The sequence below is a fragment of the Geotrypetes seraphini genome, chromosome 1 (genome assembly GCF_902459505.1).
Source record: "Geotrypetes seraphini chromosome 1, aGeoSer1.1, whole genome shotgun sequence".
Taxonomy (NCBI): domain Eukaryota; kingdom Metazoa; phylum Chordata; class Amphibia; order Gymnophiona; family Dermophiidae; genus Geotrypetes; species Geotrypetes seraphini.
The window spans coordinates 33,844,988-33,861,442 of NC_047084.1; the positions used below are offsets into that span (position 1 = coordinate 33,844,988).

At 40.9% G+C, this 16,455-nt stretch overlaps 1 protein-coding gene across 3 annotated transcripts in view; it reads right to left on the reverse strand.

Annotated features, from left to right (window-relative positions):
- Positions 1 to 16,455, reverse strand: part of HOMER1 (homer scaffold protein 1) — a 246,911-nt gene that overhangs the window by 160,606 nt on the left and 69,850 nt on the right. The gene's annotated exons all lie outside the window — the stretch shown is intronic.

The following is a 16,455-nucleotide window of genomic DNA, read 5'->3' on the forward strand; positions in this document are numbered from 1 at the left end:
ACTACTGTACCCACACTGGCACTTAAAGAATCATGTGTATACCCTAATTCAAGTTATCGCTAAAATGTGGTTGCATTAATTTTAGTATTTTATATTTTATTGTAAGCAACCTTGACCTTTTTGTAATGACGGGATATTAAATGTTTTAACAAGCATAAACATTGAGTCTTTTCTTAATAAATTGACTTTTACCATACTGCTGGTGATCCTATTTCATTGTATCCAACTTTTTCCTCAAAACCTGTAGTGGTTAGATTCCACCAGAACTTAAGGGTCCACTGAACTTGTCTTATGAGGTGAAGTGTCATGAAAACAGTACAATCTGAGGAAGTCATGAAGCCCAGCATCTCCAAGATGAGCCAGGCTGATGTCTGCTAACTCCAGATTTTGCCTTCCACTCTGGTCACTATAAGCACTGCCCTCAGCTGTCGGGGAAGAAACAGATAGAGTCATCTCTAGCAGAGCCCTACACATTTCAATTCCAAATCTTATTCAGGATATTAGTAGATAATAAATCCTAGTGCATACAACACCTGGAAAATTACCTGCATAAATTCAAGGGCAAATCCTAGGATGGAATGAATGATCAAAGAAAAATATGAACTCTTCTTTTGTACTGAAATATGATGACTACTGCAAGAATTCTATTGAAGCTATTGATTATTACAAATCAATTTTAAGCCAATTTCAATTCCGGATATAGTGCAAAAACTGTACTACTTTCTGTTGATGACCTCTTGTGCCACCTAGATAGGTGTGATCATCTGCTCTTAGTTCTGTCAGATTTACCAGGGGTAATCAACTTTGTGGATCATGATAAAGGAGGAAAAAGGGAGGTGAAAGTATTAAAACGGGCTTTGCCTTTTCTTTCTGAAAGACTTTTCTCAGTACTTGTTAATTATCAATTATCAATTCAAATTGGGTTCCACTTAGCTTTGCTGTACCAACAAGTAAGGAATCAGAGTTTTATGCTGGATTCCTTTATAACACAGACTATGCACAATAAAAATTTGAGTTGTGCAATATATTTTAAGTTGCCAAGGAAGGAATTTCAACTGATTCTTCAGGCTCTTGTGATGATACATTCTCAATATGCTAGTGTTTGCTAGTGTTTGCATTCTCAACATTCTTGATATGCTAGTGTGTTGCATCACACTAGCATATCAAGCACTCAAGGGGTGAGTTATGGGGTTGATACAAACGGAAGTAGCTCAAAGAATAACAGCAGCCATACTGGGTCAGACCAATGGTCCATCAAACCTAGTTTCCTGTTTCCAACAATGGCCAATCCATGTCACAGTACCCGGCAGAAACTCAAATAGCAGCAACATTCCATGCTACTAATCCAAACTTTTCTTAAACCCAGCTATACTAACTGCTTTAACAACATCTTCTGGCAACAAGTTCAAGAGCTTAACTATTCTTTGAGTAAAAAATATTTCCTCCTATTTGTTTAAAAAGTATTCCCATGTAATTTCATTGACAGTCCCATAGTTTTTGTACTTTTTCAAAGGATGAAAAATTGATTCACTCTTTCCCAATTCTATGTCACTCAGGATTCTGTAGACTTCAATTATATCCTCCCCATCAGCAGTCTCTTTTCCGAGGTGAAGAGACCCAACCTCTTTAGCCTTTCCTCAAAACTGCAAAATTTAGTCACTTGTAGTTTGTAAAGTTTGAAAAAAATAAAAATCTACCCAATATTGACACACCCTACTGTGCTAATAACTCTGGGAACCTAGAACAGAATCCTGCAGTGTATGCAGTTGGTTGAAACATGGTAATACATAAGAATTGCCATACTGGGACAGACCAAAGGTCCATCAAGCCCATTATCCTGTTTCCAACAGTGGCCAACCCAGGTCCCAAGCATCTAGCTAGATCCCAAGTAGCAAAACAGATTCTATGCTGCTTATCCTAGGAATACGTACTCATCCCCTACTTCCCAAATACAAGACAAAGAGATCATTCTAATCCCACTCCAGATACCAAAAGATAGAGTCTTGGCCACTCTATTTCCCCCTCTTAGCCATCTTCCATATATTGGGAGAATGGACAACAGATATTTTGATTTTCCCCTCTCTTTCCCCCAATAGAATCCTTAGAATTTCAAAATGAACTCAACAATGAGTTTGCTTTACTGACCTACACATTATACTCTGCATTTTTAACCTGAAAAAACAATTACACAAATGTGAGTCATGTCATGACCCTCTAGAATCACCTGCCTGAAGAAAATGCAGACTGATAGCCAACTGGAAGGTATGTGTTTGCAGACAAAAGACTTCATCCTATCAGAGTCAAAAGAAACAAAAAGCTTAGTGGATTTTCTATGGGCTTTAGGCCAAAATCCAAAGTGTGCAGTGCACTTTTACATTTGTAAGTATGAAGTTTAGGGGTCAAAAAAAAGGTTGGCAGGACTACTGACTTGTTCAATAGAAATCTGTCCCTGCCTTGGGAAGGAACTTCAGATGTGTGCGCAGAATTACTTTTATTGAAAGTGGAACTAGAATTGTACTGAATAGCATATTCTACTATTTGGTCAAAAACAAATAATGAAAAATGATATTTGGCCTAATACAAATACCAAATAACTCATATGAATAGTGGATATTGAGCTTTAATATAAATTTTAAAAAAGCAATGTAAAATCAGAGATCAAGTGTTTATTTCAGTACGATTAGCAAAGTAGAGCCCTGGATTATTCGTATTCCATCACTATTTTGGCCAAATACAAATAATGTATTCATGGTACTATTCAAGGCCAAACTGAATATGAATATTCAGTATAGCCCTAAAATGGATTGATTACTAGGGCCTGAAGTCATTTACTCTGCCAGCTGAAATAACCGCCACCAAAAACAAGAACTTCCAGGTCAGGTACTTCAAATGGAAGATATTAAATGGCTTAAATGGAGCTTTCATCTGCTGAATAAGAACAATGACATGGGGGAAGCCACTGCTTGCCCTGGATCGGTAGCATGGAATGTTGCTACTCCTTGAGTTTTAGCCAGGTACTAGTGACCTGGATTGGCCACCATAAGAACAGGCTACTGGCTTGATGAATCATTGGTCTGACCCAGTAAGGCTATTCTTATGTTCTTATCACACTGCAAGTGGCTTGATGAGAGGCTTGCCTTCAACAAAAGCCCTGCATAACAACTAAAGGCTACATAGATGCATTTACTTTCTACTTGATAAGCTCCAACTGCACTAAGGTGAACTCTAATAAAGTTAGTCTTGAGATCAGACTCAGAGATGCTTAAGGCATTCAAGCAGTTTTGCATGGGACAAAAAAAGGTATTTACAGCCCTGCTAACACACCAGATGACAAACTTCTTCCACTTAAAACCATTCACCCTTTTAGTTGAATCTTTTCTGGCAGTCAGCAAAACTACAAGGACACTGTCAGGAAAGTTTAGAGAAGTCACTATTAACCACTTAACATTCAAGCTGAGAAGGCTAGGGTCTCAAGTGTCAGGATGCAACAACTTTCTCTGGTACTGTACAATCAGTGTTGGAAAACATTCCAGTCTAATTGGACTTTTGATGAAAAGATCCAGAAGTGAGAACTAACCCTATCTCAGCTAATAAGAAGCTGTGGGATCTTTTAGGGAGAGGAGGAAATAACGGATGCTCTGGATGGGCAGACTGGATGGGTCATTTGGCCTTTATCTGCCATCATGTTTCTATGTTTCTAAAAGTATTTCCCTGTAACTTCATCAAGTGTCCCTCTAGTCTTTGCAATTTTTGAAAGCATAAAACAATCAATCCACTTGTACCCATTCTACACCATTCAGGCTTTTGAAGACCTCAATCATATCTCCCCCTCAGCCACTTCTTTTCCAAACTGAAGTGCCCTAACTTTTTTAGCCTTTTTTCATACAAGAGGTGCTCCATCTCCTTTATCATCTTGGTTTTTCTTCTTTGCACCTCTTCTAATTCCACTATATCTTTTTTTGAAATATGGTGACCGGAATTGAAAGCAATACTGAAGATGAGGTTACACCATAGAGCAATACAGAGTCATCATAATATTTTTTGTCTTATTTACTATCTCCTACTTAATAATTCCTAGAGTCCTGTTTGTGTTTTTTTTCTTTTTTGCCACCATCGCACATTGGGCAGCAGGTTTCAGTGTATTGTTTACGATGGCACCTAGATCTTTTTCTTGCGTGCTGACCCCCAATATGAACCCTAGCATCAGTTAACTACAATTTGGATTATTCTTCCCTATGTGAATCACTGCATTTATCCACAATAAATTTAATCTATCATTTGGATGCTCAGTCACTAGTCTGAAGTTATAAAGAAACCATCTGTTAGCAAAAAGCTCCTCTCCTACTGGAAGGCTGTTATAAACAGACACAGGTATTGCAGCTTTGTCCTTGTAAAGGCCGTTAAAACCCTGCCCCCAGTTTTGGCTGAATGTTGTCTGGTGCTTTTGGGTCCTTTGCTGTCTGGTAAAAATATGAGAACCCTGTCTAGTCTAGAAGGAGCAGTAAAATAGAAGATACCTACATCTTTGAGAGTTGCAAGATCTCCATTACCCACCGCACGGATTCCTCCTAGAAAAGGAGGCAGGTTCAAAAGTGGGCCTGGAGAGGGTAAAGATATCATTATGATGCTTGAGCAATATACCAGTCACTTAGCAACTGAACTCTGAAGAAATTCCCTCCACAGCACTGTATTAGTAACTGTACTGATCTACCTGTACAGTATTAGCAACTCTACTGAATATCTGTGTCAAACTATCCATTGTAACTTCCTGGGTAACTTATCAAACCTTTTGTAATGCAATCAGACCTTGAATTGAATAGGTAAAAGCGGTATAGAAAGCATAGTTACTCACCTGTAGCAGGTGTTATCTGAGAGTGGGCGGATATATTCACATGTGGGAAGCCATCATCCATGGAGCTCAGGATGGACAGTGCAAAAGTGTATTGTCACTTTAAAAAGTTTTGAGACTGTCCATGCCATGCATGCGTCAGTGCCTTCCTACCCGATGTTGGCATGTGGAACCTTCAGTTCAGTAAAAAAATTATGAAGTCAACTAGGGGAGGTGAATAACTCTGCTTTATCCAAGGACAAGCAAGCAGTATATTCTCACATGTGAGATTCTTTATCTGCCAAGATCATGCCTCTGAGAAGAGGGTTATTGACAACTACCATGAGCCTGGCAAGTCCAAAAGGGTTGCAGGGAAATTGGCATCTAAGTAGAGAATACATTTTGTATAACTGCTTGGCCGAACTGACTATCCCATATGGAATGATTCTCCAAACAATAATGGGATGTGAAGGTATGACTTGAGGATCAGGTGGTTGCTTTACAGATCTCCTCAATGGGAGTGGAATATAGATGAGCTATTGAAGTTGCTATTGCTCATACTTTGTGTGCAGTGATATGGCCTTCAAGCATCAGCTCAGCCCGAGCATAGAAAAAGAAGACAAAGTCTGCTAGCCACGTAGAAATGGTTTTCTTGGTGACAAGAGCTCAAAGATCATTTGGATCAAAAGACAGCAGCAGCTGAGTAGAAGTTCTATGAGGTTTAGTGCAATCCAAGTAATAAGCAAGAGTACATTTGCAGCCACTTCACCAGGATGAGAATGTGGTCTTGGAAAGAAGACCGGGAGAACTATAGACTGTTTTAGATGAATCTCCAAGATGACCTTTGTGAAAAACTTGGGATGAATGCAAAGAACCACCCTGTCATGGTAGAACATTGTATAGGGAGGATCTGACACAAGGGCTTGAAGTTCACTTACTCAATGTGCAGATGTGAGAGATATAAGGAAACTTACTTTCCAAGTAAGATGTTTAAGAGAAGAAGTTGAGAGTAGCTCAAAAGGAGGCTTCATTAGAGTGAAAAAAATAACATTAAAGTTCCATTACAGGACTAGGCTTGATTGGAGGTCTGATATGGAAAAGGCCTTTCATGAATCTGGAAATTAAAGGATGTACAGACAATAGTTTTTTGTGAAGTAGAGATAAGCGCTAATACCACTGAGATGAACTCTGACTGAATTAGTTTTAGTCTGAGTTAGAAAAGTGTAGAAGATAATCCAGGACGATGGGAGGGGAGAGGGCAGGCAGTTAGACTGAGAGAGTTAATACTACATCATACTGAGAAATGAGTCCATTTGAAGCGATAGCAGCACTACATGGAAGGCTTTCTAGAGGCTTCAATGAGGGCTGATACTGGTGTAGACAGTGCAAAGAAATTTAGTTGCTGGAGAGAGATACCATCGGTGAGAACTAATAAGCATAGATAAGGATGGAGGAGAGAGCCCTAGCTCTAAGTCAACAATGTTGGAAAGATTTGAAGTGTGATGGGTTCCCAAACATTGAGTTGTAGAAGGAGAGGAAACTGGGGGAAGGCCGACAGTCGCTCAAAAGAGCATAGTTCTGGACAAGATATCTTTAAAAGATATCATTATAAAAGGGAAGGCAGAGCATCCTGATAGTGAAATTGCAATATAGGCTGCAGTAGACCAGGTTTCCACAAATTCAGAGCAAGCTGATTTTAAAGGTTGCAAATTATCTATGCCAACTGCTGAGCAAATTATAAATAGTTATGACAAAACACTGTATGAAATGTCTGTATGCAAATGCCAGAAGTCTAAGAAACAAAATGGGAGAGTTATTTCACTAAATGAAAAGATAGATATAATAGGCATCATTGTCATACAGGGGTACAAGTTATATTGAAGTGATAGGGTTGATCGAATCAGTGGAGGCATAGCGTTATATGTTAAGGAGGGAGTTTGAATTTTTTAATTCAAATAAAAATACATGAAAAACTTACTGGTTTATGCTTCCATCGGTAAAAGCATGTCATTATAAGAGATTCTTAGGAAAAACTTTTGCATTTCAGGCTAGTGCAATGAATTCATGTTGGAGTACGTTTATTCAGAGAAAACCAAAAAAACTCTGTGAAGTGACGATGTTCCTAAATGGACTTTATTTGAAAGTGTCAAAGTTCCAAAGGTACACTGATATTTTTGGGTCAATTCCTTTTGTTTTTTGGAGTACGTTTATTCTTAAAACTTATCTGTTTGATAAATATGTGACTTAATTGCCATTTTGTATTTTCTGAGAAATTTTGATATGCTTATTATCCAGATATTGACTGGGTAAATGTATCATCAGGGCATGCTAGGAAGATAAAATTCCTTGATGAAATCAAGGATTGCTTTATGGCGCAGCAGGATCTGGAACCAACAAGAGGTGAAGCTATTCTAGATCTAGTTCTTAGTGGAGTGCATGAATTGGTGAGAGAGGTAATGGTGCTGGGGCCACTTGATAACAGTGATCATAACATGATCAGATTTGATAAAATCCCTGGAATAAGTTTACAGAGGAAATCCGATATAACAGCACTTACTTAACTTTAAAAAAGGAGACTATGATAACATGAGGAGAATGGTAAAAAAGAAACTTAAAGGTGTAGCTGCAAAGGTAAAAAAATATACATCAGGTGTGGATGTTATTTAAAAATTCCATCCTGGAAGCCCAGAATAGATGTATTCCATGTAAGAAGGAGGAAAGAAGACCAAACGGCAGCCGGTGTGGTTAACAAATGAGGTGAAGGAAACTATTAGAGCTAAAAGAGAATCCTTCAGAAAGTAAAAGAAGGATCCGACTGAAAATAATTGTAAATACCACAAGGAATGTCAAGTCAAATGCAAGGAAGGCAAAGAGAGATCTCAAAAAGAAGATTGCGCTGGAAGCAAAAACACACAATAAAATCTTTTTTAGGTATATTAAACGCAAGAAGCCGGGAAGAGAATCAGTTGGACCGATGTGACACTGATTTTTAAAAAGGGTTCCCAGAGTGATACAAGAAATTACAGACCGGCAAGTCTGATGTCGGTGCCAGGCAAAATGGTAGAGACTATTATAAAGAACAAAATGACAGAACATATAAATAAGCATGGACTAATGAGAGAAAGCCCACTGGTTTTAGTGACGGGAAATCTTGCCTCACCAATATACTGCATTTCTTTGAAGGGGTGAATGAACATGTGGATAAAGGTGAACCAGTTGATATTGTATATTTGGATTTTCAAAAGGCATTTGACAAAGTACCAACAGTACAGAAGAAAGGCAAAGGAGACATCCTTTCAACCAAAACCAAGTCTTTATTCGTTCAAAACAGTCCCAACAAGGATCCTAGTTTCGGTGTATATAAATGCCTTCCTCAGGGGACACTGGTTTGAATGGCAGTAGCGGCACGAGCACTTTGTAATGTAGACAGGCAGCCAAATAAAAACCTGGCTGCCTTTTGGGACTGTGTTTTGAACAAATAAAGACTTGGTTTGGGTTGAAAGGACTTCTCCCTTGCCTTTCTTCTCTACTGTTGGTAGTCTAATGTGAGGCTCTCTCTGTTTGCCATTTGACAAAGTACCTCATGAAAGACTTCTGAGGAAATTAGAAAGTCATGGGATAGGAGGTAATGTCCTTTTATGGATTGAGAACTGGTTGAAAGACAGAAAACAGAGAATGGTTTTAAATGGTCAATATTCTCAATAGAGACAGGTAAATAGTGGGGTTCCCCAGGGGTCTGTGCTGGGACTGCTGCTTTTTAACATATTTATCAATGATCTAGAGTTGGGAATAACTAGTGAGATAATTAAATTTGCTGATGACTAAAATTGTTCAAAGTTGTTAAATCACAAGAGGGTTGTGAAAAATTGCAAGAGGACCTTGTGAGACTGGAAGACTGGGCGTCAAAATGGTAGGTGACGTTTACTGTGAGCAAGTGCAAAGTGATGCATGTAGGAAAAAGAAGCCCGAACTATAGCTATGCGATGCTGGGTTCTGTGTTAGGAGTCACTGCCCAGGAAAAGGATCTAGGTGCCATTCTTGAAGATACGTTGAAACACTGAGCTCAATGTGCGGCAGCTGCTAAGAAAGCAAATAGAATGTTAGGAATTATCAGGAAAGAATGGAAAACAAGGAGGAAAATATTATAATGCTCTTGTATCGTTCTATGGTAAGGCTGCACCTTGAATACTGTGTGTAGTTCTGGTCGCCATATCTCAAAAAAAGATATAGTGAAATTACAAAAGGTACAGATAAGGGTGAAAAACGATAAAAGGGATGGGATGACTATGAGGAAAGGCTAAAGCGGCCAGGGCTCTTTAGCTTGGAGAAGTGACGGCTCAGATGTGATATGATAGAGGTCTACAAAATAATGAGCAGAGTGGAAAGGGTAGATGTGAATCGCTTGTTCACTCTTTCCAAAAATAGGACTAGGGGTATGTTAGGAAGCTAATAAGTAGTAGGTTTAAGACAAACTGGGGAAAATATTTCTTCATACAACTTGTAATTAAACTCTTGAATTTGTTGCTAGAGAATGTAGTAAAATCAGTTAGCTTAAGTGGGGTTTAAAAAAGGTTTGGATAATTTCCTAAAAAAGAAGTCCATAGGTTATTATTGAGATAGCTTGGGAAATCCACTGCTTATTCCTAGAATAAGCAGCATAATATCTGTTTTACTACTTGGGATCTAGGTTGGCCACTGTTGGAAACAGGATACTGGGCTTGATGGACCTTTGGTTTATCTCAGTACGGCAATTCTTATGTTCTTATTGTCCATTTGAATGAGAACAATTTGGTTCTTTAGTCAATATCTGAAAGCCTTTAGAGCGTTTTATATAGCTCTGAGCTCCGGGAGGTTAATGTAAAGATCTGATACCTGAGCTGACCATTTCCCCTTCTGAGGTGGAGGAATTTGGAATGGGAGTCCTGGGGTCTCCCATTCCAATGGTGCAGAGGAGACAGTGTCTTAAACCTGGAATAATGTGGATGACATCTGCTAAGTTCCCTGTAGCCTGAGACCACTGAGAAGCTAGGGTCCACTAGGTTCTCTCAAATGGAAATGAGCCATCTGACATGAACTGTTGAGGCTATGTGGCCTTTCAATCTCAATATGTGCTCAGCTGTGACCTGCTGAGAACCTGTGAGGTCAGATTCACTAAAAAGTGTCTGCCCTCAGTAAGGGCAAATAGGCCTGAGTTGTTAAGGTTTATATCAGAGCTCCTATGTACTCCAATTGCCATATTGGAACTAGATGGGACTTGGGGACGTTTATGACAAACCCTAGTAGTTCCAGTACCCAAATAGTTCTGCACATGGACTTTGATGCTCTCTCCAGAGTCATGCTCTTGAACAGTCAATCATCCAGATAGGGGAATATGTACACTTCCAGCCTGTGTCAAGACATTGCTACTACCACTAGACATTTGGTAAAAACTCTGGAAGCTGACAAAAGGCCAAAAGGCAGAATGCTGTACTGGTAATGGTGTTTCTATATTCGGAATCTGAGATTACTTCCCTGTCACAGAAGTATCGATATGTGGGTATCCTTTAAGTTCAGACAACATAGCCATCTTTCTCCTGAATCATGGGAAGTAGGGTGCCCAGGGAAAACATCCTGAACTTTTCTTTGAGCAGGAATTTATTCAGAATCTTTAGGTCTAAAGATGGGATGGAATCCCCTTCCCTTGTTTTCCTAGGCACAAGGAAGGAGTAAAATCCCTTCTTTTTTTTCCTGGGTGGCATGGGTTGGACTGCACTGGCAGAGATTTTCTGAAGTAATGCATGCTTGTGCTGAGAGCTGAGATACGAGTATGATGCTCTCGATGGGCAATTTGATGTCAATTTAGAGGGCAGCCACAAAGGAATATTTGAAGAATCCATAGGTCAGAGTTTATAAGGGTCAGCCTTTGATAGTAAAAATTCTGCCTTCCTTCTACTAGTAGGTTATCTAGGACAGTTACTTTTATGGAACCAGACAAAAGCTTGCCTCCTGCTTTGACTAGGGCGGCTGGGACTTCTGTTGACAGGACTGACGAGGACAGGAATGCTGCGCAGGGTGAGAAGCAGGGGGGTATCTATACCTCTGACAGTAGTAGGTATGCCATCTCTGTCTGCTAGAAAACCTCCTAGCTGCAGGTTGCTGATACAGGATCTAGATCAAGGGTCAGCAACCTTTTAAAAGCAAAGAGCCATTTTATCCTAAATGTTTGATCCAAGATTTACAAAGAGCAGCAATGGGTAGAGGAGGTGGGTATATATACATTAGAGAAGGGAGTCTGAAATACGATTTTAAATGCAATTTGGTGTAAAAGAGTCAGGGATTCTTCCTCATTAATAATGTCATCATATCAATGAGCAGTAGAGGGTGCTGGCCCAGTAGTGCAGAAATTACAGCTCCTAGGATGCATTGGGCTTAACAGCCTTGATGAGTCCCAGTGGCGGTCCTCAGGCAGGGAAGAGAATATATACCTGAGCCTGGGGTCAGTTCAAGGAGGTCTCTGAGCAAGAGAGGTAAAATCCTGATTTTTCCCTAGACATCAGCTGAGGGCAGAGCTGTGGGAAAAGGACTGATGCCTATACTACTTGGCTGAGGTAAGCCAAGCTACTTTTTGTAAAGTATGAGGCAAACTAAAGAATAAAAAGTGTTTTCTTCATATGAACTGGTTTTTGGTACCAGTGTGTACCCTAACAGGTTCATCCCCAATCTACCTGTCACCATTTTGAATTTCCAGGCACCACCTGCCCACGTAGTACCTACCTGTCCTCCCATCTTTGAAGGGCTGTATCTACAAGAGATTCCTTGATAGATCCGGAGGTTGTGATAGGCCAGAGCACATTACAGGGGTTCAAGGAAAGTTTAGATAGGTTCCTAAAGGATAAGGGGATTGAGGGGTACAGATAGAAGTAGAGGTAGGTTATAGAAATGGTCAGGAACCACTTCACAGGTCATAGACCTGATGGGACGCCGCGGGAACGGACCGCTGGGCATGATGGACCTCTGGTCTGACCCAGTGGAGGCAACTTCTTATGTTCTTACTTCTTATGTTCTTATTCCAAGCAGGCAAATGGAATAAATGTCTAACCACCCTCATAATAACCACCCTCAAATGCACCCTCCTACCAAACCTTCAGGAAATCAATTAATACCTATCTTTTTGATAAATTTCTCTGACTCCCTCCCTGCCTTGTTGTATCTCTGATATGCCTCCGGATATACCTAACTACTCTCAACTTGCTAATGTAACTTGAAAGTCTTTTCTGTAACATTGCTGTCTGTGCACAGTCTCTTCCTCTGTAAACCGCTCTGAACTGCTGTGGTATTGCGGTATACAAAAATAAAATTATTAGTAGTAGTATTATTAGTAGTAGTAGTATGCCACATGAAACTAGCATATTACATATGGGTATATATGGATTTAACACAAAAACAAAACTTCAAGTACTTATAGAAAATAAAGAAAAACAATTTAATGACCAGCATTTCATGGCAATACCACCACTGCATCACAACAAATAAGGATCAGCTGCTCAACTTCAGAAGTGAGAAACATCTGCATGCATCATATATAAGAAATAAATTACATTACATTACATTACATCATCTCTCCCTCCCCTCCACCCCTATTGTCCATTTTTCCCTCTCCCCATGCACTATATCTCCTTCCCCTCCACCCCTATTTTCATATCTCCCTCTCTCCCCATGCACATCCCTCCGGCAATATATTTCCTTCTCCCCAACCCCACTCACAAATATTATGCTCTTTATTGCTTCAATGGGTCAGTGGCAATTCCTACAGTTGCCTACCACTAACCCGGAAGCCTCTCCTCTGTCAAGTCCTGCTTGGGCAGAAAAAGAAAGTTCTGACAGAAGGCAGAATGCAGCAGAAGAGAGGCTTCCAGTCAGGGCCGGTTTTAGATATGCTGGGGCCCAGGACAGAAATTAAGGAGGGGTCCCCTGATCCCCTCTTCTCCCTGCCCCCTCCCTCTAATCTCCCCTCCTGCCATTACTACTACACATAAAACAACTTTAAATGACCTCTTCACACACAAAACACAGACAGACCATTACCAAATACAGAACTGGGAACCCCAAGAAATTAAATTCAGCAAGAGAAATAATAACAGATATGTAATTTTTGTACTGAACACACAAAGTTGTTGGGCCCAGGATCTCCTAAAATTAGCCACCTCCCTTGCTGGTGGGGATCCCAAAGCCATGCCAGTTAAAGACCATTTCCTCTAGTATGGTAGCCAGAAATCTCCAAGCTCTGCAGCTATTGCACGGATATTGGGTGTGACCTCAATGGTAATGAGGTTGCTCGGTCAAATTTATTGAATTGGTACTGGCAATTCCACCATGGACCAATGCAATCAAACTTTTCCTTATAAAATGCAAAAGAACAGTCATGTAACAAGTACAACTTGAAGAGCTACCATATTTGGATGTTAATGTATGCTGTTATCACAGAAACTTCTATGACCTTTGACCCTTATTTATAGGCACTGTTTGATCGCATTGAAAAACCAATTTTTTTCAGGGGGGGTTTGAAACATGCTGCTTCTAATAGAGCTGGTTCAAAAATGTTTCTAAATGTTTTTGGAAAAGCTGGCTGAAAATACCCCTTTTTAAAAAAATTTTAAATCAAATTGTAAAATAACGAGATTAGCTTATAAGGTTGAAATTGTATATTTAAGAACAAAGTCATGTTGATCGATGTGGTTCCGTGGGCCAGGGCTCGGCTGCATACCTTTCAGGAGTCGTTGTTGTCCCGTTGGAGCCCGCAATGGGACTCATTATCTGCACCGCTGCCCTGGACGACGGCAGTGCACAGCAGCATGCAGTGGTGGCTGAGTCCTCTGACTCTGTCCAAGGATCTGCATTTCGGATTTCAGACTGGGTGACTCTCTCCACGGACATGAGTCTCTCTAGTTGGGGAGCAGTCTGTTTGTCTGCTCCGGTTCAGGGCCAGTGGTCGCCCTCGGAAAGCAAGTGGTCAATCCATCGCCTGAAGCTGAGGGCAATACACTGCACCTTGCTATATTTCCAGAAGTGTCTCCATCAACAAGCTGTCCGAGTGTTCTCGGACAATTCAACAGCGGTTTGGCTGAGGAGACCATGGTATGCCAACCTGGTTCAGCTCTAACATGGTCAAGGACTTCGGCTTCCCTGCCACCCTCGTCTTCTTGGCTCAGGGACCAATCGCTCTGCAGGATATGGACCGCTTTGGTCTTACGGCATGGCTCTTGAGCGCACGGCCTTGTTAGCCAGGGACTACTCGACCACAGTTATTGCTACGTTGCTGCATAGCAAGGAGAAGTCCACAGTCGTGGCCTATGCAAAAGCCTGGAAGTGTTACCAGGCTTGGTGTTCAAGTTCACAGGTGGATCCCTCGGGTTCCTCAGTGGCACAGGTTCTGGATTTTCTGCAGGATGACCTGAAAAGGGGTCTTGCTGTGTCTTCCCTCAGGGTGCAGATAGCAGGTCTTTCTTGTTTGGGTCCTGTATCATTCAGAGGCTCCCTAGCGTCTCACCCAATGATGTCCGTTTCTTGAGGGGAGCAGTTCAACTGAAGCCTCCTTTGCATCTCACATGCCTGCCGTGGAATCTGAATCTGGTTCTTCACTCGCTGGCTCATCCATCCTATGAACCTCTTGAACAGGCCTTGTTGAAGGATTTCACCATCAAGACTGCTTTTCTGGTTGCGGTCACATCTGCCCGTAGGGTCTCGGAGCTTCAGGCACTTTTGTGCCAGGATCTTTTCCTGTGGATCACGGATTCCACAGTATTCTTGCGGACAGTACCTTCCTTCCTTCTGAAGGTGGTTTCTGTTTTCCATGTGAATCAGAAAGTCCATCTTCCAACATTCATACTCTTGAGGTCCAAGGCCCGGGACTGGAACTTACGGTCCCTGGACGTCCATCGCCTTCTTCTGCGTTATTTAGAGGTCACCAACGAGTTTCATCTCTTGGACAATCTGTTCATGCTGTCAGGTCCTGCCCGTTAGGGTAGGCCTGCCTCTAAGGCTACCAGTTCCAGATGAATTTGTACAGCCATTTCTGCTGCCTATGTGGTGGCGGGGAAAAAGTCCCCCCTTGGGGGTCCAGGCTCACTCCACTAAAGATATGTCTTCTTCCTGGGCAGAATCTACAACAGTTTCACCTGAAGAGATTTGCAGGGCGGCTACCTGGTCTTCCCTGCACACATTTACCGCATTTTACTGGATTGATGTGGCGGCCAAGCAGGTGCTGCTTTTAGGGTTTCAGTTCTGACAGTGGGCTCATTGGTCCAATCCTGATGTTTAGGGACTGCTCTGTTACATCCCATCTGTCCCCAGCATAAAGGGGATTGTACAAGAACGAAAGATTAGGTTCTTACTTCTGCTAATCTTCTTCCTTGTAAATCCACCCTTTATGCTGGGGACCCTCCCTCTTTCTGTCCAAATCGCAGGTCGCCTGGCAATGTACTGGTAAGCAGGATCTCAGTCTCAGACCAGCCTTCCTGAAGGATGCTATCTGTTTGACAGTGGAGTTTGCGCCCACTTCTGACGGTTCAGGCTGTGTCTCTCTATAACCCTGTTTTATAGTTCGAGTTTTAATGTTTCATAGTATGTTTTACACTTTGCATTGTTGCTGATTTTGAATATGTTAACTTGAGCAGAATTGATTGTTTGGCGGGGAGTTCCCCATCCCCCCTCTCTCTCTCTTTTGTTTCCCATCCTCATGTAGAGGTTCCTGACTGCTTGGAGACTAACTGATGTCCAGGGAGTATGCCCAGCAGATGATGGCTGAAAACTTATTTTAAGTGAAGTTCCTACAGACTTTGGCTGGACAAGGCACATTACACCCATCTGTCCCCAGCATAAAGGGTGAATTTACAAGAAAGAAGATTAGCAGAGGTAAGAGCCTAATCTTTCGTTATGTCTTCCTTGAGGACCCTACAACTAGTTCAAAATGCTGCTGTATACATCTTGACTTGAACTCAAGGAACATATCGTATCATTCCAATACTTTAAAAGATTTCATGAGCTTTCCAGTAGTTTGGAAGGTTCAGTTTAAAATTATCGTTTTAATGTTTAAAGCCTTGAGCAATGAAGTCCCACTTAGTATTTAGTTTTGTGCTAGAAATTTACTTACCTCCTCAGATATGCAAATTTGAATTTATTAAATAGTCAATCTTTCCATCACATGTGTCTCACGAAGACTCACAGTTGTGTAGCTGGGACAAAACTCTGGAATGCTTTGCCGAAGGTCTAACATGCATTACTTACATTACATTTTGAGAATAGCTAATGGTATATTTTTTTCAATAGTCCATATTAATTCTTTACATGTGAAGATGCTTATGTTAATTCACAGCTCAGCCATTCAGGTTATTTCCAATGGCAGAAGTGGTACTGACTATCATATGCTTTTGTGGCCAACTTTGTATATATAATACGTAATGTGGATATTCATTTTTATGAATTATGTATGCAATTTTGTTAGCCATCTAGAATTATTTAAAATACTTATTACCTACTGTAACTACCAATCTTGGTTTCACTGTCCCCTCCTCCTCAAATTCATAAAATAACCTTGATATTTAACATGCCAGACACCAGGGTTAAGTGTTGGAATGAACCAGCAGAGAAAA